Genomic DNA, 20,675 nt, shown 5'->3' with positions numbered 1-20,675 from the left:
GCAAAAAGTATTGGGAGGCCTGCCTTTACACACATATGAACTTTAATGGCATTCAAGTCTTAGTCCGTAGGGTTCAATATTGAGTTGGCTCACCATCTGCAGTTGTTAACAGCTTGTTATATTTAAACAGCTTGTTATTGTTAAAGTTGGGAGCATGAAATTGTCCAAAATGTCTTGGTATGCTGACGCCTTAAGAGTTCCCTTCACTGGAACTAAGGGGCCAAGTTCAACCCCTGAAAAACAACTCCACACCACAATCCCCCCTCCACCAAACTTTACACTTGGCACAATGCAGCCAGGCAAGTACCGTCCTCCTGACAACCGCCAAACCCAGACACGTCCATCAGATTGCAAGACAGAGAAGTGTGATTTGTCACTTCAGAGAACATGTCTCCACTGCTCTAGAGTCCTGTGGTTCCGTGCTTTACACCACTCCATCCGATGCTTTGCATTGCACTTGGATGCAGCTGCTCAGCCATGGAAACCTATTCCATGAAGCTCTCTATGCACTGTTTGTTTGCTAATCTGAAGGCTACACAAAGTTTGGAGGTCTTTAGCTATTGACTCTGCAGACAGTTGGTAACTTCTGCATACTGTGCGTTTCAGCATGCACTGACCCCGCTCTGTCATTTTACATGGTCTACCATTTTTGGCTGAGTTGCTCTTGTTCCCAGCAGGGGCGGACTGACAACTCATGGGGCCCCCGGGCAATAGGGGATCATGGGGCCCCTGTGTCCTTGCCAAAACTCAAAAAAGCCTATGAAAAAGGTACCAGGGGCATCTCATGGGGCCCCCTACTGAACCTGGGCCCTCGGGCAGTGCCCGAGTTTCCAAATGGTCAGTCCGTCCCTGGTTCTCAGTTGCTTCCACTTGTTATAACACCACTAACAGTTGACCATGGAATATTTAGTAGCAAGGAAATTTCACAGATGGACTTATTGCATGGGTGGCAACCTATCAGGGTACCACGCTTGAATGCACTAAGCTCCTGAGAGCGACCCATTATTTCACAAATGTTTGTAGAAGCAGTCTGCATGCCTGGATGCTTGATTTTACACACCTGTGGCCATGGAGGTGATTGGAACACCTAAATTTAATGATTTGGAGGGGTGTCCCAATACTTTTAACAATATAGTATATATATGAAATTTGTGTTGTTCCTCTAAAAAAATAGAAGAAAATTGAATATTAGACTGTTCAAAAAAATAGCAGTGTTTGTATTCTTCTTTACAAACTCAAACATTCACTATATAAACTGAAAAATGTTTGAAGATTGAATCACTTAATGAATATTTAGTTGTATAAGCACTGTTTGTGAGAACTGCTGTATATCTGTGTTGCATGGAGTCAACCAACTTCTGGCACCTGTGAACAGGTATTCCAGCCCAGGATGATTGGACTACATACCACAGTCCTTCTCTATTTCTTGGTTTTGCCGCAGAAACTGCATTTTTGATGTCACCCCACAAGTTTTCTATTGGATTAAGATCCGGGGATTGGGCTGGCCACTCCATAACGTCAATCTTGTTGGTCTGGAACCAAGATGTTGCACGTTTACTGGTGTGTTTGGGGTCGTTGTCTTGTTGGAACACACATTTCAAGGGCATTTCCTCTTCAGCATAAGGCAGCATGACCTCTTCAAGTATTCTGATGTATTCAAACTGATCCATGATCCCTGGTATGCGATAAATAGGCCCAACACCGTAGTATGAGAAACATCCCCATATCATGATGCTTGCACAACCATGCTTCACTGTCTTCACAGTGTACTGTGGCTTGAATTCAGTGTTTGGGGGTCGTCTGACAAACTGTCTCTGGCCACTAGACCCAAAAAGAGCAATCTTACTTTCATCAGTCCACAAAATGTTGCGCCATTTCTCTTTAGGCCAGTCAATGTGCTCTTTGGCAAATTGTAACCTCTTCAGCACATGTCTTTTTTTCAACAGTGGGACTTTGCGGGGGCTTCTTGCAGATAGCTTGGCTTCACATAGGCGTCTTCTAATTGTAACAGTACTCACAGGGAACTTTACACCTTCTTTGATCTTCCTGGAGCTGATTGTTGGCTGAGTCCTTGCCATTTTGGCTATTCTTCTATCCATTCGAATGGTAGTTTTTCACTTTCTTCCAGGTCTTTCAGGTTCTGGTTGCCATTTTAAAGCATTTGCGATCATTTTAGCTGAGCAGCCTATCATTTTCTGCACTTCTTTATATGTTTTCCCGTCTCCAATCAACTTTTTAGTCAAGGTACGCTGTTCTTCTGAACAATGTCTGGAACAACCCATTTTCCTTAGAATTTCAGAGAGAAATGCACTGTAACCAGCATGTACAACATTTGCTGCCTTCCTTCCTTAAATAAGGACAATAATTGCCACCTTTTTTTCAAAGAATGAATGATCTCACTAATAGAACTCCACACTGCTATTCTTTTGAACATGCCCTTTTCAAGTAGTGATTCAATTACACAGAATCAGCAGCATGCATGTCATGACTGTTGGGTCTGTGGGATTTCTATTACTCTACTACACCTGCTAGTAAATTATTTGCCATGTAGAAATATAATTTCTACCAAAAACACAGTGATTGATCAGGTTAGTGATGTCTGACTGCTATTATTTTGAACACAACTGTATATATGCACTCACCAGCCATTTTATTAGGTACACCTTGCTTGTACCGGGTTGGACCCCCTTTTGTCTTCAGAAGGTGTTGGAAACATTCCTTAGAGATTTTGGTCCGTATTGACATGATAGTATCATGTAGTTGCTGCAGATTTGTCGGGTGCTCCTGCTTCGCCACATTCCAAAGGTGCTGTATTGGATTGAGATTTGGTGACAATTGACTCATTGTCATGTTCAAGAAACCAGTTTTAGATGATTTGAGCTTTGTGACATGGTGCATTATCCTGCTGGAAGTATCCATCAGAAGATAGGTACACTGTAGTCATAGAGGGATGGACATAGTGAGCAACAATACTCAGGTAGGCCCTGGCATTTAACCAGTTCCCTACCACGCTATAGCCAAAGGACAGCTACAGCATGATTGTCTGGTTCTGGGACGACGTCCATGGACGTCATTCCAAAACACGCCCCCTGTGCGCCCACAGTGGCGTGCACGCGGTGCCGTCACTGATTGCTGCATCCTACGGACACAACTGATCATGGGATATGTTAAACGGCCAATCACGGTGGCCTTTTACCACATGATCAGCTGTGTCCAATGACACAGCAGATCACCGGTAAATGCAGTTGCCAGTTATCGGCTGCACTTTACTCACGCTGTCACAGCTTGGGGAAAGTACTGCCAGTAACCGGCAATTGTCATGATCAGTGCCCAGCAGTGCTGCCCACCTCTGCCACCCACCTGTGCCCAACAGTGCTGCCCACTTGTACCTGTCATTGCCGCCCACCTGTACCCATCAGTGCCACCCACCTGTGGTCTGCAGTGCCACCCACCTGTGCCCATTAGTGCCACCCACCTGTGCCCATTAGTGCCATCCACCTGTACCCATCAATGCTGCCCACCTGTACCTATCAGTGCCACCCACCTGTACTATGCATTGACACCCACCTATGCCCATTAGTGCCACCCTCCCAGTGCCCTGTAGTGCCACCCAGCAGTGCCACCCACCTGTGCCTAGCAGTGCCACCCATCTGTGCTCTGTAGTGCCACCCACCTGTGCCCATCAGTGCCACCCACCAGTGACTTGCAGTGCCACCCACCAGTGTCACCGATCTGTGTCTAGCAGTGCCACCCACCTGTGCCCATCAATGCCACCTACAAGTGCCCTGCTGTGCCACTCAGTAGTACCACCCACCTGTGCCTAGCAGAGCCACTCACCTGTGCTCTGCAGTGCCACCCACCTCTGCCACCCACCTGTACCCATCAGTGCCACCCACCTGTGGTCTGCAGTGCCACCCACCTGTGGCCATCAATGCCACCCACCTGTGCCCATCAGTGCCACCCACCTGTATCCATCAGTGCCACCCACCTGTGCTCTGCAGTGCCACCCACCTGTGCCCATCAGTGCCACCCAGCAGTGCCCTGCAGTGCCACCCAGCAGTGCCACCCACCTGTGCCTAGCAGTGCCACCCACCTGTGCTCATCAGTGCCACCCACCTGTGATGCCCATCAGTGTCACCCATCAGTGCTGCCTATCAGTGCAGCATCATCAGTGCCACATATCAGTGCCTCCTATCAGTGCCTCTTAACAGTGCCCATCAGGGCTGCCTTTCCGTGCCACCTCATCAGTGCCCATCAGTGCTGCCTATCAGTGCCAATCAGTGCTGCCTATCAGTGCAGCCTCATCAACACACATCAGTGAAGGAGAAAAATTACCTGTTTGCAAAATGTTATAATGGTACAGTGTTGCATGACTGCCCAATTGTCATTCAAAGTGTGACAGTGCTGAAAGCTGAAAATTGGTCTGGGCAGGAAGGGGGTATAAGTGTTCAGTAGGCAAGTGGTTAAATGATGCTCAATGGGTAATAAGGGGCCCAAAGTGTGCCAAGAAACATCGCCTGCACCATTACACCACTACCACCAGCCTGAACCATTGATACAAGGCAGGATGGATCCATGCTTTCAGGATGCTTAAGATTTAAAATCAAATTCTGACCCTACCATCCAAATGTCGCAGCTGAAAGGGATACTTAACAGACAAGGCAACATTTTTCCAATCTTTTATTGTCCAATTTTGGTGAGAATGTGTGAATTGCAGCCTCTGTTTCCTGTTCTTAGCTGACAGGAGTGACGCCCGTTGTGGCCTTCTGCTTCTGTAGCCCATTTGCTTTAAGGTTCAACATGTTGTGCATTCAGAGGTGATATTATGCATACCTTAGTTGTAACAAGGGGTTATTTGAGTTACTGTTGCCTTTCTATCATCTTGAACCATTCTGCCCATTCTCTTCTGACCTTTGACATCAACAAGGCATTTTCGTCCATACAACTGCCACTTACTGGATATTTTTTCTTTCTCAGACCATTCTCTGTAAACCTTATGGTTGTGTGAGAAAATCTCAGTAGATCAGCAGTTTTTTAAATACTCAGGCCAGCCTGTCTGGCACCAACAACCATGCCACGTTCAAAGTCACTTAAATCACCTTTCTTCCCCATTCTTTTGCTTGATTTGAACTTGTTGCAAGTTGTCTTCACCACGTCTACATGTCTAAATGCATTGAGTTGCTGCCATGGGATTGGCTGATTAGCAATTTGTGTTACCAAGCAACTAAACCTAATAAAGGGCTTTGATGAAGAGGGAATCAGCTCTCGAAACACATCAGCCATTTTGATGGGTCTTCACATGACTGGGGTGTGCCCAGGAGACTGGACATTGTCATATCTAATATGATGTCTGACGTACCTGTATTCTCGTGATGTTTATGAGTATACATCTATTTCTTTTATACAAATAAAGATTTTTATTGAGGTAATGTTCTAGGCTGGTGAGCACACCATCTTTTGTTTTTGCAGTACCTAACAAAGTAGACGCTAAGTGTATATATAATTGTCAGAATTTCTATGAGAGGAATTATATTTTTATATTTTCTCCAGCTCAAATTATAGTTGTTTTAAACTCAATAGGTCCCAAAAATCCAGGGTCACTTTTAGTTATCAGTTCATGCACGATACAATCGTGTTCCCAACTGAGATACTTAGTTCTTGCAAATAAAGTGTTTACAGAACTGAGAAAAGCAATGATACTTCTCAGTGCAGGAACAATGGGTTTCTGTCCTAGTTACTGTACCTGGAACAAGTGAACAAACATTGGGTGGCATATGAGACAAATTCACCAATAGAAAGAAGGTAACGCCTTACGGTTCTACCTTCTGGGATGGTATATTCAAATTTTATGAATGTATTGTGTGTCAATAGATAAAAGAGAAAATCAGGTAGAGAAAGGGTTCAGATCCGATCACAGCCACCCATCAGAGATATGGCTGCACCCATCTGGCCATCCAAGAGACTACACATCTGATCACACTCAGGACACACAATTAGAGCCTGTCTAGACACCATTTTGTAAGAACTTTACACCACCCACAGCAATCTTTGGTTTACCTGATACTTGGAGGGTAATTCTAACCTATATTCTGGTAATTCTACTTGACTAGATTAATAGGCTTGTTGTCATTTTTGTGGTAACCTAATTGTTCTCCTCACAATAATATAACCACCCACATTTTTATATTTTAGTGTTAATATTATTTTTCTGTTTTTTTGTTTTCTCGGGCCATGTTGGCATACAAATTCAAGAGAACCCTCAAGTGATTCAGTAGCGCAAGAAAAAAAAAATATCTATATATATATCTATATATATAGATATATATCTATATATATACTTTATATATATAAATTGGTGATTAATCAACATAGGTGAAATAGAAAGTCCATAAATGTCTCTTCCACCAAATAGTTCTTCTATTTCCCAAAAAGAAATAACCAAGTGCTCGTAAGAAGATGTTGCCCCTTTCGGGTGTGCACTCACCAAATTGCCATGCCCCTCATTCTCATGGTTGGCTGGAATCGCTTTTTTAAATTTCCAGGTGAGAAGGAAGTAAGTCAATATCGGTATTAATTCACTCCTCTCTGTTTTTCTCAGGTCTCCATGCCTCTCATTCCCATGATCAGCTCATACCACTCCTCTCAGGTGCACTGTGCAGGGCTCAGTAAACCAGTCCTCTCCGGGCTCCAGCTTGGTGCTCATGGTTTCATCCTATATTCTCCTCTCCACAGTCCACACACGTCTCACAGTCCACATGTCCCGGACGTGCTCCTGCTCTTGACTCCTCTCCAGACTCACCCTCAGAGAGTTCAGGGCAGGCTCCTGATCATGTGCTAGCCAATCACAGTGGTCACAGTGGTCACATGATAATCAATCCTATTTCACTTATGTTGATTAATCACCAATATATATATATATATATATATATATATATATACATATTTATTTATTTTTTCATTGCGCTACTGAATCACTTGAGGGGTCTCTTGAATTTGTATAATTTTGTTTGAAGTGGCAGCATTGATTTTGAAGTTTTTGCATTTTATTTTTTAGTCACATTTGTTATCAGACATCTAGCGCAAAAGTTCTTGTTTTCACATATTGACATACAGTTTTGCATATTTTGATGCTTATTCTTTCGGTAGGGGAATAACTGTTGAAATTGGAAAAAATGTATTTGAAATTGAAGTTCTGTAAAACACAGACTATTGCCTGATAGTTATTATTGGTTATTTTGTCTATGGGGAGAAATTAATTATTGAATGTATTCATCCTGTATATATCTATATGTAAGCTATTGCTATGGATAAATTTTGTAACGTTTATGCAGATTATCTTGTGCATTACAATTGGCTATTACATTATGTATTTTAAGTGACTTATGTAAATAAATATTAATTGAGTCATTATTCACATAGATCTGATTTGTGTTTTGTGTTCTTAAAGGATTATGTTTGGCTCAAAATTTACTCCAAATTATTAATTAAGTCAGTTAATATATTTTTTATAATTTATTGTTATATTTGGAAGCACCTTTAGCTGACTGAATTAATTGTTCAGGCATTTCCTGGCATAACATAGTATTTTCTGTTTTTACTGATATTCATTTGCAAGCCAGAAATTAAATGTTCTCTCTCTTTCATTTTTTTCATTTTGTTTTTTTCTTGTAAGAGTATTTGCTGATTAAACCATTGTTACACAATGCCACTGATCCAATTTACCCATTTCGCACATAAAGACCTAACACGGGTCTGATATATTCCTTTCATGTTTTGATTTTATAATCTGTTAACATCTAATGAAAGGTCATCAAATTACAGCATATTTTACTCTGCACACTTCATTAAACTATTCCACAATAAAGCACTATGGAACATTCCTAATTTGATATTTTCAAGGTGCATTAGTCGGCAAAGCATGCAGCTTTATGTCTGTACAATGCCTTTAATTAGCTTCATACTGTGTTAGTTCTAGTGAACACTTGAGGTAAGGACTTTCAGATGTAATTCTTTAATTTTGGTTTACATGACGTACAACATTGAATATCTGACACTTGGTAAATCCCCCCTAATCCTCCATGCTCTCCAGGCCTCTATTCAGTATCATTTAAAAGGTTAAGCAATAGATTGTTTATGAGGCAGGAGATGCATTTAATGTCAATTACTGGAAGATATTATATTATTTCTAGAGTTTATGAATACTAAAAATGTAACTACACTGCACCTGAAAATTATAAACCAAAAACACAATTTAATTCATTTTTAATATTCAAAGCAAATTCCCTCAGCCATATCTCTATGCATTATTTTGCAGAGAAATTACTTTGAAAAACATACCCCTAGCATTTTTGGCCGTGGACATCTTGAGTAAGGGCAGGTGATTCATGTAGCATTTTCTTCCTGGAATCCATCTGCCCTAAGCTCATGCATGCAGGCAGGAGGGTGTGCATAGCTGAGAAAACCCCTCCTCCCCTCCTGAAGACTCCTGGGATGGATAACATCATTTGCCTAGGCCTGGAAACCAGGAAGTAACTTAAGAAATATAAAAAAAAGTTTAAAACAAGTGAATATGATATACAGTATAAGGATTAAAAATCATTAATGTTAATTGAGAGAGTGAAGTTCCACTTTAACTAATGTAATGAAAGAACAAAGACATGATAGTCAAGGCAATGGTTGTTAGTAAAGAGTCAAAAATGAAAGTGAGAGAATTTAACAGACATTGTACAGAAAGAAAGGCCATTAAATTGGAACTTTAGTCAGAAAATGAAGTCCTGCTTAGTCACTTCAGTCTGGCCCTTTTTGCAGGTAGAGCTATGTAAAACATTAAAAATAAGTGCTTATACTGTTTAAAATCCAGTAATACACTGTCTCACCCTGCTATGTACATGCTCAGTTGCTCTCTACTTTTAAGCACTGTGCAAAAAATGTAGAGGCCAATCTGCTGACAGCATAAAGATTTACTACTGCTCAGGGGCTCTGGGCTTCAGTAAAATGGCAGCCTCTAGCAGAAGAACAGGAATAATACTGGAGGCAAAATACAGCATACACTAATTTTCGTAGCATTATTATTAATGTGGAATGTATGATCCTTGCTAAAGAACATTATTTCTCATAAAATTGTAATGGGTAAAGTTCTGCTTTATATTCCAATATATTTATTGGAAAAAAATCAGAGAATACAGATATGGCCTTTGAACATAGAGTACAGCACCAGTAGTAATCAAATAAGACAACGTAGCAATGTCTTGACGGCATAACAGGAACAACATGAACAATTATCTGATCAACCAAATAAACATATAGGTAATTCCAGGCAGGGGAACACATATAAATCAATAAGAGCAGTATTCATTAGAAACAGCAGCATGAACCTGGTCTCCAGAGGACCAGAGACAAAGCAAGCCTAACCAATAGAGGCAATAATAGCATTATCAAAAGCTCATGAAGTGGAACAACCCAATGGGGAAATATGGGGGAGTGTAGGAAAGGGGGAAAGGATAGGGGAGGGTAACGAGTAAGAGGTGAGAGAAAAAAAAAAAACAACATACATAAATCTCTCCCCAATGTCCGAGAGTAAGTTCAGAATCAGAGCTACTAGAGCCCCAAAGTCAGTGTAAATAGACCGCAAAAATACAGCAGAAAAAGTAAGAAGGAAAAAGAGAGGAGAAAAATCAGAGAAGAAGAAAAGTAGAGAGAGAGTCCATCCAGGGCCTATCAAGAAACTGAAATATATTGAATCCAAGGATCCCAGGTATGGTTAAATTTTTGTGTAGTATTATTAAGGATACAGGTGAGTCTAAGGATCCAGTTAAGTTTATTCTTGACGTAGTCAAGAGGGACAATCAACTGCTTCCAATACTTGGCAATAGTAATTCTTGCCATCAGAAGTAAGTATGTAATTAGTTTTGTTGATCTCTTAGGGACTGCATCAGGAAATGTTTTAAAAAGGGCGGTTTCAGGAATAGTGCAGATATTTATTCCCATCACAGAATAGATGAGATTAAGTATCCAAATCCAGAACCTAGTTACTAAAGAACATTGCCATCAGATATGGTACATGGTCCCCACCTGGCCACAGTGGCGGAAACAGGAGTTTCGGATTGACGGATTAATTTTCGCAACACTAGTAGGGACCAAGTACCATCGTAGTAGTGTTTTATAGTTAGCCTCCATGAGAGTTCTATTAATAGACACTTTAGATAATGCATAGGCAATGTTCTGCCATTCAGATAGATCAAAAGTTAGGTTCAAATCTCGTTCCCATTGAATCATGTAGGGCTGATTAGAGGTCGGGTCACTGAGAGAAGCATATAGTCTCAGGACTGGCAAGAAAGTTCAAAGGATGTGAGAGCAAGAGGCCCATCTAATAAGTTAAGTTTGGCTCGCAGAAAAGATAGAATTTGGTTATATCTAAAAATTTCATTTGGAGGAATCTGTAGTTTAGTTTTGTAATGCTGTAGGGAGTATATTCGATTCTCATCAAGATAATTGCCAATCCTAAGTAGTCCTTTGTTAATCCACCATTGAAATGATACAGGTACTAATCCAGGTGGAAACTCTGGGTTGCAAAAGACGGGGGCCAGGGGTGTATGTGGAGAGAATAGGGACTTGCGGTGGCATACTCTATCCCAGACTGACAGTAAATGTGATAAAGATGAACACAATATAGGAGGGAGAAAGCGGCTAGGAAGATGCATTAGGGAGCCAATGGCGAAGGGATGGCAGGAAACCAAAAGGGGAGCACACCCAGTGGCCATAGCATAAGCTAATTGGGCAATTTGAGTAGCCTGAAAGTAAGCTTGAAGGTTTGGAAGGCCAATCACACCCCGTGGTTTTGAAGTGAACAATGTTAGTTTGCTCACCTGGGGCCTTCTGTTACTCCAGATAAAGTGAAGGACTTCTGCTTGTAGACATAGTAAATCCACCCTCAGGACTGCTATGGGAAAGGTCCTAAAATAGTAGAGGAGCCTGGGTGAAAAAGTAATTTTGATTGAGTGGATTCTGCCAAACCAGGATAAAGAATAACCCACCCAGCAATGAAGGTCATCACGTAATTTCTTAAAAAGTGGTGGATAGTTGGCTTGATACAGAGTCTCAATAGAGGACATCGATTAAACCCCTAAATAAGGCAGGGAACATTGTGCCCATTGAAAATGATAGACATCTTGGAGGGCTGCACTGTGGATGGAGGCAAGGAGACATTAAGCACTGTTGTTTTCTGAGGGTTCAGAGAGAGCCCAGAATTGCAGCAAAATTGATGCAAAAGAGAAAGTAAATTAGGTAGCATGACTGTGGGATCAGTAATGTACATAAGAACATCGTCCATGAATAAGGCACATTTAGGTTCTTGTTGCCCACAACTGCTACCGTGAATGATTGAATGTGAACGAATCGCCATGGCTTAGGACACAATTGCTAGCACAAAAAGTAAGGGGGAGAGTGGACAACCCTGTCTCGTGCCGCATCGAATAGGGAACGCTGATGATCTATATCCTCTGGTAGAAACTTGAGCTGAAAGGGAACTGTACAATGATTGCAATAGAGAAAGGAAGATGGGGCAGAACCCAAAGGCCTTCAAAGCAGTAAATAAGTAATCCCATGATAAGCTATTAAAGACCTTATGGAGGTCCAATGAAAGAAGCAAAAGCTTCCTAGAGAGAGAAACATCCCATTCAGCGCATACAGCCGAGATCAGTGAGATCAGTGAATTTGATCAACCGTTTGGTGCCAAAAAAGTATTAAGGTGTTGAGCTAGAAATTTAGTGAGAATTTTCAAATCACAATCAATTAACGAGATTGGACAATTATTAAGGATATCTGTAGAGTCTTTATTAGGTTTAGGGAAAATTTTATTATACGGTTTATTTTCATCCAAAGGGACCACGGCACTGTCTCTCAAGGAATTAATATAGAGAGCCATATATGGAACAAGATGTTCTGCAAATTCTTTATAGTAGATCTCTTCATAGGTAAAAGGTTGTTCCATTAGCTCTCTATTGGCTTCCTCCAGAGATGGGAGGGGCAAAGGGTATAAAAATTTGTGTGCAGAGGTAGAACCATCCCCCTGAGGACGGCTATACAGAGTGCAGTAAAATCCATGAAATTCCCGAAGAATTTTTTGGGGTCTTGAGAAATATGGCCTCCTGAGAGTCTAATTTTAGGGAGAACTAGCTGGGAATACTTAGGGGTAAGTTTGTGTGCTAACAGGGAGCCAGGTCTGTCACGACAAGTAAAGAATTGTGGTTCGTCCAGCATAATTGCTTTTCTGCTTTTGTGGTAAGACAAAAATTATGTTCCAAATGGCATGTTCTAATTTATGTAACATATCAGGAGAAAGGGAACGTTTATGTTGTGCAACAAAGGCCTCATATTCCTTAGATTTGGCAGAAGTCATCTCATCCAGAACTTTTTTCACTCTGGAGGATAACTGAATGAAAAAGCCTCTGATGGAGGCCTTGTGTCCTGCCCAATTAATAGCGGGTGTGGTATCTTCAGTTTTATTAATATCGAAATATGCTTTTTAAGTGGGTAACAATATCAAGGCAGTAAGACTTGTTATTAAGAAGAGATTCATTGAGGTGCAAATGTGGTTTAGCAAGGCAAGCCATCAGGTTAGAAAGCATCAATAATACAGGATTGTGATCAGACCAAGGTGTAGATACAATCTTGGCCAGGAACAGTTTAGATAGAATTCCTGATACGAGAATAATGATTATGCCCTCTAGAGAAGTGTGAGTAATCCTTTTAAGTGGGGTTGGCCTCACTCCAAGCTTCAATCAAGTCATGAAGATTTAATATTTGGGCAAATTTGAAGCTTTGTCTTGAGGGAGATTTAAGTTTAACCATGTGAGACTTGTCCAACGTATGGTCCAATGCTAAATTAGAGTCACCCGCTAAGATGACATCTCCCTCAAACTCAGGTGATAAAGATTGGAGCAGAACTCAAAAAAAGGCCACTTGATTTGTGTTAGGGGCATAATAAATTAAACAGGTCACTAAATTCCCACCTAAATGTCCCTTCACCAAAAGGTAGCACCCCTCCTTGTCCTTCAATATTTTAGTTTCAACAAAGGAAAGCCATCTAGAGAAACAGAATGCCACCCCCCTTTTTTTCCTGTGCATTTGCAAAGAAACATACAGGAAAATCCCTGTGGATATACCAAGGAGTGAAAGAAGGAGCAAAGTGAGTTTCTTGGAACACCAAAATATTGGCCCCTAAGGACTTATAGTGTTTGAACACTTTAAGGCATTTGGAAGCAGACCCCAGCCCTTGTACATTATGTGAAAGCAGTCGGATGGTTTCAGTATTGCTTGTTAACTTGGACATGGGAAAAAATATATACGATCATAAATATCCAGACTCCTCCACCAATCCAAATGAACAACATCCAGATAAGCCATCTAAGTCCTGGATGGCCCTCAAAGAAGAATTAGAAAAAAGAAAGAGAAGAGAAGAAAAAGGCAAAAGACAAATGGGCCAGGAAACAAGCATCAATGCAAAAACAGCATAGAGTGTGTAACAAAATTCAAACAAGTATCCCAGAACCCGGGGTCTGGGAGTGAAGGAGTCATCGCCAAGGCTAAGCAATGGGAAGAGTCCGTTGAGTGGAGAGAGTGAAAAGACTCCTCCCGGCACTGTAAAATATGACATTTATAAGGTAAGGCCCCAGGAGGCCCCATGTAAGTGCCAATGACAACATTTATAATCAGCCAACAACATGTAAATGTGTAATACAATCAGGCCCAGGCAGCCATGTCTGGCACAGGCAGGGCACTATGAACAAGAGACCCAAAACTGCTAGGGTAAAGGCACATATGTGAAGAAATTGCAAACCCAATATGTACAGTGGCTAATGTTCCAGAAAGGGACCACTGAGAAGCCACCATTAAAAAAACATCAACTAGCAGCAAATAGAAAGTTCTCAGGTGGCATGGTGAGAAGTTGTAAGTTTCTTCGTTTGGAAAGGAGACCAAAGAGGTAAAAGAGGTGGAGGCGGACCACTGGTTCTCGGTAGGTCCCAAGATGAGGGACTATGGAAAATGAAGCACAAGTGCAGCAGGATCTTTTCCCCTTAGTGAATGTGGAAAAAGAATAGGATTTCTGAAGGTAAATTGCTGCAGAAACGGATAGTTCCATCTGTAGCAAATATCACATTGAACCAGAGGCGAGAATGCTAGCTTGAGAAATATCAGCAAAAAGTTAGATCTAAAATTTAGCAACCATCAACTTCCAGGTCAGGATGTTCTCTGGCATATCGCATGACCGCTTCCTTAACTTTAAAGAAATGTGGCTTCACAATCACATCTCTAGGAGGTCCTTCTGACTTCAAGGGAACCAGAGCCCTGTGGATGTGTTCAATTTCCATGTGGATCTCATCAATATCAGGAATCACAGACTGAGAATGGGTGATGGAGGTGATATTATTCACACTCTCAGGAAGGCCCCTGATGTGAAAACTGTACTGCCTTGCACGATTCTCAAGGTCGTCGATTTTAGTGTACGCCTCCTCTAGGCGATCTTAAAGCTCAGTAATCATGCTGGAATTTTGTGACACTCTGTGGACCGTATTATCCACCTTAGACTCAATGCAATCCAGTTGGTGATCCGATTTCCGAAAGCCTTGTTTCAAGTCAATCAGCAAAATGGGCAATAAGCATGGAATCACCAGAATATTGTGGGGGTTCGGGTGGATAGACAGGGGAGTACACAGGGCTATCAGGACCTGGTTCCTGACTGCTGGTTTGACTGAGGAAGATATCTGCCATACTCTTTGTCAAGTGCAGAAGAGGTGCAGGAGTCGTGACCTGGGGATGAGGCTGTAGCCTGTGAAGGAGATCTAGCCAGGCCAGAGGGGGAGCTAGGGTGGTCATGTTGCTCACCTGAAGTTAGAGGAGTGAGGGAGGAGCCCATGCTGCGATCCTCAGAGCCAGGGGGCTTAGTTTTGCCCCTTTGTGGAAGCAGCTTTTCGTTCTCAATGGCAGGAGATACTTGGGTGCTGGTGCTGGTGCCGGCCGCCATCTTGGATCCTCTGCCGTCCACATGAGGAGGATGGCGGGAGCTGCCGTGTACCTTCCCAGCCAGCCTGACAGGCATAGAGCGAGTCTCTGCCACAGCGAAAAGGGAGCAGAGTAAATTTTTGGGTGGAGTGGGGCCAGGAGCTGCTATATAAAGCTCTTTGTGCTGGGGCTGTGCAGAGCAAATCAAGGAGACATCCTCTCCGGCCGCTCGTGCATGTACTTTCTAAAATTCTGCTTTAACAGTAAAAGAACCATCTAACAAACATCTTCAGTATAATTTATTGCAGGGAAAAAAAGGGATGCCATGATGGAAGCAAAAATCTGTGGTATTAAAGCACATTTTTTTAGAAGTCTATTTAAATCTAAATGTAGCTTTAGACTCAGGATTTGAGATTTCCAAACAGATATGCAATTATTAGAAAATTTCCATCCAAAAATCGATTTGTAATGAAACTAAATGCAAATGTCTAATTGCACAAAAGCATTTTCAAAGAGAACCTGACTCATGGAAATGAAAAAAAAATGTGCATTCAGCAATCTTGGTGAAAATATGCCATTACAGCTCCTTATGTCTGTTGTCTATTATACATACACAATGGGGTTTAGTTCCTAAAGCTGGCAATTGCAAAATCAGGCTCACTTCTCCATAGAAACCAATCAGCTTCCAGGTTTTATTGCCAAAACCTAATTGAACAAGCTGAGGTTAGAAGATCATTGGATTCTATGCAGAAGTGAGCCAGATTTTGCACTCTTCAGCTTGAGTAAATAAACCTCCCATTGTACAAAGTTTATGGACCCCTAAATATCACATTTATATGAGCTTGTCAGACATCGCATTCCCAAACTATGTACATTAAAGCAGATTTCCACACCAGCCCCCCCCCCTCCCCCCCAAAAAAATGAAAAGGCTGTTGAGTGCTGACGCAGCCATCTTTACTAAGGGAAACCCTTGCGGCTTCACAGCTGATTTCCTACTGCGCATGCACAAAGCATGCTGTGCTTTGTGAATAGGCCACAGTCCTCTGGGAACTATTGGATTTTGCAGAGAACTGTGGGGGGGGGGGGGGTGTTGAAATCCTTGTTCAGTTTGCCATGATGAACTGAGCCAGAAGTGGGAGCAGGTACTTGTAAAAACCAGATACCCACTCCTCCCCCAAAAGGTGGAAAATGTAGCAGTGGAGGGGGGGGAGGAGGCAGATAAGCAGAGCTTTCATGTTTGGGTGGAATTTGGGTGGCACTGGATTACTAAGTGCAGATTCCCTGCACTTAGTGTACAAATTAAAGATATGTGACAACATCAACACTGAAATATCCATATACTAGGAATCCAAACATACTTCTCACTATATACAGTTGCAAGAAAAAGTATGTGAACCCCTTAAACTTACGTGGAGTTTTGCATGAATTGGGCATAAAATGTGCTCTGAACGTCATCTAAGTCACAACAATAGAAGAACACAGTCTGCTGAACATAATACTACACAATCATTAGATGTTGCCATGGTTTAATTGCACATAACATGTAAACATTCACAGTTCAGGGAGGAAAAACTATGTGAACCTTTGGACTTAATAACTGGTTGACCCTCCTTTGGCAGCAATAACCTCAACCAAACGTTTCCTGTAGTTGCAGATCAGACCTGCACAATGATCTGGAGTCATTTTGGACCATACCTCTTCACAAAACTGTTTCAGCGTAGCAATATTCTTGGGATGTCTGGTGTGAATCGCTCTCTTAAGGTCATGCCACAGCATTTCAATCGGGTTGAGGTCAGGACTCTGACTGGGCCACTCCAGAAGGCGTATTCTGTGCTGTTGCAGCCATTGTTTTGTTGAATTACTTGTATGCTTTGGGTCATTGTCCTATTGCATCACCCATCCTCTGCGGAGCTTCAGTTGGCGGACAGATGGTCATACGTTTTCCTGCAAAATGTCTTGATAAACTTTGGAATTCATTTTCCCATCAATGACAACAATCCGTCCAGGCCCTGAGGCAGCAAAGCAGCCCCAAACCATGATGCTCCCTCCGCCATGTTTTACAGTGGGGATGAGGTTTTGATGTTGTTGTGCTGTGCCTTTTTTTCTCCACACATAGTGTTGTGTGTTCTTCCCAAACAACTCAATCTTGCTTTCATCTGTCCACAGTATATTTTGCCAGTAGTGCTGTGGAACATCCAGGTGCTCTTTTGCAAACTTCAAATGTGCTGCAATATTCTTTTTGGACAGCAATGGCTTCCTCCGTGGTGTCCTCCCATGTACTCCATTCTTGTTTAATGTTTTCCTTATTGTAGATGTGTCAACAAAAATGTTAGCATGTGCCAGAGATTTCTGTAGGTCTTTAGCTGCCTAAGGGGTTCACATACTTTTTCTTGCAACTGTAGGTTTGCTGTCACTTTACGGTGCTATTCATACTAATGTGGATACATAAACAACTTAATATTAATAAAATTAGTGCAAAAATATGAATAAAATTAGGAATAAAACAAAACTAAAACAAATCTAAAATAGGCTCACTGTCACCATCCTGCATAATGATGTCACAAGCCTAGACTCTCCCAATGCATTTCCACCATACAGTCATCGTCAGAGTAGGAGAATACAGAAGTTGCAACGACGCCATCTTGGTTTCTGAATATTGTGAATTTCCCATTTACCTCAGGCAAGTGGAATACTGCAATACATTTTTATGATTTGCTGCTTGAGTTTTCCCTTTTTTCAGTCTTTGGGGTCAATTCACTAAGGGTTACTGCATATGATAAGACTGTCACATGACTCATTTGCATAAATGATCGCATGAAGTAACAAAATGTTTAATTCTGAAAAAAAATTATGATTCTGCGGTATTTAACGCAAAATTAAAAATGTGTCAATAAATGCTGCAAAAAAAACCATGCGGTAAGCTGTCGACTCCAATTCACAAACACAACAGAAAGTAAAAAAAGATGTGATATTTATCACCAGGGTTTTGCTGGCAGTATCAAATGCAGTATTTTTTCAGATGCAGCAAGAGAGTCCCCCCCCAACCCCTAGGGGTCTGGTATGGATATTGAGGGGAACCCCACTCCAAAATAAAAAAAAAACAGTTTAGGGTCCCCCCGATCCTTACCAGACCCAAAATCCCTTAGGATTGTGAGGGGACCCGCATGCCATTTTTTTTTACATTTGATGTGGGGTTTTCTTTAAAATCCATTCCAGACCCAAAGGGCGTGATATGGATGGGAGGGGGGCACACTGTTTTTTTCACCATTTGTATTTTCTGGCATGTTTTGTTTACATTCAGCTGTCAGTGGGACACCCGCTGAGAGCTGATGAGTCATCCATTATTAAGGACACCATGTTTGGCTTCTTTAACAACCAGCTACCTTGCAATAACTTATCACGTGAAAATATGCACTAATTACCACAATACAGATATTTTACCGCATGAGTTATTTACTGCAACATTCTTAGTGAATTGCACATTTGCAAAAAAATTACCGCATGCATTATTTTACCTAATTTTTTCAGTTGTTAGTTAACACTTAGTGAATTGACCCCTTTACCTCATATGCTATATGAATGAAACCACAGCAGACCTGAGTAGCTGTCGAAGATATTGTGGCTGGGCTACCACGAGGCACATTAGATCTATGTACAGTATTTTGTGGATTTTCCATCTGTCTGGAGCCATTTCAAACCTGAAATGCCATTATAGATATTATGGTTGTATCACAGCAAAGCACAATTGATCTGCCTATTGAGATCTCTCCATCTGGTAAGGACTATGTGAGCACTGGTGTCCTTCACTTGGAGAGCACTTATCATTCAGTTTGATACAGTTTGATATTGTCAACTTTGGCACTTTATTTCACTCATAGGGGCTCTTTATTGGTCTTTGATTGTTTTTATTCTTAATTTTTTTCATATGTTTGCACCAATTTTATTAATAATACATAGTTGTTGTATCTACATTAGTACGAATAGCACTTTAAAGTGACAGCACACCTATTTAGTGAGGAGTATTAATATGGAGTTGGCTCCCCCTTTGCAGCAATAAAAACTCCACTCTTCTGGAAAGGCTTACCACAAAATTGTGGAGTTTCTGTGGGAATTAGTATTGTTTTCTACCACATAAAGCTCATCAAACCATATCTTTATGAACCTCACTTTTTGCATAATGGCACAGTCATGCTGGAACTGAAAAGGGCCTTCCCCAAAATGTTCTCACAAGGATGGAAGCACACAATTGTCAAAGAAGAGTTGTAAATTATTATTCTTTTTTTGGATGTGTATGTGCATCAATAACAAGCCAGGCAATTACATGGTGGAGCTCAGGTAAATATAAATGGATGGATGTAGAGCAGAAGTGGATTGTATAATTGTATGCAAAGGATTATAACTGGTTATGATGTCATCTTTGCAAATCCCTTTTGATAGAGGTTCTTATCACCACAAAGATATTTGTTCAGCATACTAGGTAAAGGGGCATTTGAACCATACTTGTTCACTCAATTAGCCTGAGCTCTCCACCTATAACCTTCTAATCTGCTGTCTGTCAGGCATGGTACCCAGTGAAGATCATACTTATATTTGGGAGGAATTGGTGTAATAGGTCATGGGGCAGAATTCTCTGTTCATTATGATGTTTGTGCTGTAGACTGCGCTAGACTAACAGGATCAGTCACTGGTCATGGGTGGGTGATTTTTTTAGACAAAGAGGAAGAAATCCCTTCCAGTGGAATATTTCTAACAGTGAATTGCAGTGGTTTACCGTCTTAGGGGCTTGAGCTGCTACCTTTCCGATATGACCTTATAATCCTTTCAGTGAGAAGACTTGGGTAGGATAGAAGGAGGGCCTAGTGGCTAAAAAACTGAAACTTTGATATATGGTTGAACCAAAGTTGCAGTTATTTAGATATAGGGCGCTCCTTCTATCCTACCCAAGTCTGCTCTCTATGATGAAATATACCTAATATGGTAATACTATATTCTAATTCTAGGAAGTATTATATATTATAAAGGTGTTGCCTTAAAAGGTTAGTACAATACTTATTTTAGTGTGTATTACATCATAGGTTTTGAGCAATCTGTGCCACAATCCCCTGCATTTTCTTAGAAACAGGAGCACAATCCTCAATGGATCCTGGACACTCATGGGTATTCTCTAGCCTGTGAGATAGAAAAGGAATGTATATATAAATTAATGAAGCTCTATATTCATTCACACATCCTTTTTTTTATGCAAGCAGTGTAAGTCGCAGGATTTCAACTTGGTATCAGCACATGTGCATCAGTGCTCAGAAGGAAAGTAGATAATAGAATGACAGAGAGATGAGCTTATGATTCTGCTGATTCTCTTTTCACTGTCCAGTAACAGGCTTGGGGAAGAACAAGCCTTGTAATTGTTACTTAAAGCCCAACTTTGATTACCTTAATTTGTATACGTTTGGAAACTATAATACATTTTACCTTGGTAAATGAGGGGAAGCTCTGCTGACTTCCATCCTCCCAATCATGTGAAAGCAAAAGCACTGTTTTTTTCTATTTTCCTTGCATGTGATTTGGTATTTTGGGCAAAGCAATGCTTTGCCTCAATTACTAAGTTCTTGAGCAATTTCCCTTGCAGAGTTCAACTGCATTTGGAAATTGAACAGTCTATTTGCCTTTAGTAAATC

The sequence above is a fragment of the Staurois parvus genome, unplaced genomic scaffold, assembly GCF_062004578.1.
Source record: "Staurois parvus isolate SC_StPar_1 unplaced genomic scaffold, SC_StPar_1.0 ptg000396l, whole genome shotgun sequence".
Classification (NCBI taxonomy): domain Eukaryota; kingdom Metazoa; phylum Chordata; class Amphibia; order Anura; family Ranidae; genus Staurois; species Staurois parvus.
Note: the sequence above shows the minus strand (reverse complement) of the source record.